Consider the following 2,166-nt stretch of genomic DNA (forward strand, 5'->3'; position numbering starts at 1 on the left):
TGTATTTCCCCAAACCAGTACATACAGTACTGTATTAATGAGTGTTGAAAAAGAAAAATATTTTTTTATAATAGTTTTCTGAACCTGAGGTTCTCTACTTCTCATATATCATTACCTTTCGAAATGAATTTTTCAGCCTGGGATACTTTCTGTAATGCATCTGTGTGCATAACACAACCAATTACTGAGAATATAATAGGTAGTTGGAATTCGGAACTGGCAGGTGTGGAGTAACATCCTGTGACCTTGTTACAAGAATAATCACATGAGGCTCCATATGCATTTATATACCCTAAAGTAGTGCCCAGCAGGGTCTCCTGGTTATGGTGCACACTATAAATCCAAATAATATTCATGAAACACATTACAGAGCTCGGATTTTAATAAAAGCTAATTTTATGTAAGAAAGAATGGGTAAATAAGGAGCAATTTATTTCACAAAGAGTTTGCCTTGCACTTAACGAAATATTCTGTATAGAAATCTTTAGAGTTTAATGAGCTTTGGAACACTGAATGTGGTTTGTTAACAGAGATGAGTTTGTGGAGAAATATATTTATATGTAGGTCTGCTCCTGTGTAGCTGTCAGAGCATTCTAATGCTTTCACAATTATATATATATATAAGGGCATATATTACTTTGTGAGTACAGCTGGTGCAGTACGGAAATCAGAAGACAGCCATTGTCTAAGGCAGTTTGCCCTTGAACTTCCCTGTCAGCTTCCCAGAAGTCCTTCATCCAACTTGGCACTGGATGTGCCTTATTTACATGCGATAAATCTCATGCGATTTATCACATGTAAAAGGACTCCCGGGAGCGGCGGGGGAGTTCAAGGAGGATCGGATGCGATATATCGCAGGTGCTAAAAAAAACACCTGATGCCTCTGATTCCCAAGGTCCGATTTATCCCATGTGCTACACGTAGGATCGCTGACTCCAATCCGAAGCGCAGGGGACCATGCATCGGATTGGAGGTCAAACACAAGAGATTTGTCCGCGTTTCACATGATTTCTTGTCCCGATCCATCAGAAGTGGGTGAAGAGTGGCCAATCGCACCAGAGATGTATCAAATCCTGGGGAAAGATCAAGTTTTAAACATAGCTTATTTATCTCTCTTGTTCTAGGTTTGTTACATCTCTCCCCGAGGGTGAGATGTACTAAGCCTTGAAAAGTGGAGAGTGGTAAATGACCAGCCAATCAACTCCTGGCTGGCACTGGACAGGCTGGGTTTGCAAATGACAGATAGGAGATAATTGGCAGGTCATATATTACGATTCATTTTATCACTTTTCAAAGCTTAGTACATCTGGCCAAAAATGAGACAAAAAAGTAGTAACACACTGGCACTGTGGTTAGCAGTGTTGACTAAAAGTGCTGAGTTCATTAATTTAATTTCAGCTTTCCTCATACACTCCAAAAAAATAATGTTTGGTGTACTGGTTTCTGCCCTTGGCCCTAATTGGGATCCAAATGAAGTCAATGTAATGGTACTTATGTAGTAACTGGGCTGCCGATTTTGAAATCGGGTCCATCGCATCGCATCGCACCCGACCAAATCGCATGCGATGCGATGCGATGCGAAGCGATGCGATGGACCCGATTTTTCCATAGGATTCAATGTTAAAATGGACTGAGTCCATTTTAACATGGAATTCAATGGGAAAAAGGGGTCCTTTTCATACCCCTACTATCCAAGTGGGCATGGAGTTGGATATAAACCTGTGGCGAGCGTAGCGAGCCACCGAGCCCGAAGCGTGGCGAGCGTAGCGAGCCCCGCGAGGGGACACAGAATACCGGCCCCTCGCGGGGCTCGCTTCGCTCGCCACGCTTCGGGCTCGGTGGCTCGCTACGCTCGCCACAGGTTTATATCCAACTCCATGCCCACTTGGATAGTAGGGGTATGAAAAGGACCCCTTTTTCCCATTGAATTCCATGTTAAAATGGACTCAGTCCATTTTAACATTGAATCCTATGGAAAAATCGGGTCATCGCATCGCATCGCATCGTATGCGATGCGATATTGCATCGCATCTGATTGTATGCCTTAACTTAAGGCATACAATCAAAAAATCGGCAGCCCAGATACTACATAAGTACCAATGTAATCAATAAGAAAAGGTTTAGAAAGTTCTAAATTACATATATAAAAACATAAATATTGAATTC

Source organism: Crinia signifera, chromosome 4 (genome assembly GCF_055691185.1).
Source record: "Crinia signifera chromosome 4, ASM5569118v1, whole genome shotgun sequence".
In the NCBI taxonomy this organism is placed as follows: domain Eukaryota; kingdom Metazoa; phylum Chordata; class Amphibia; order Anura; family Myobatrachidae; genus Crinia; species Crinia signifera.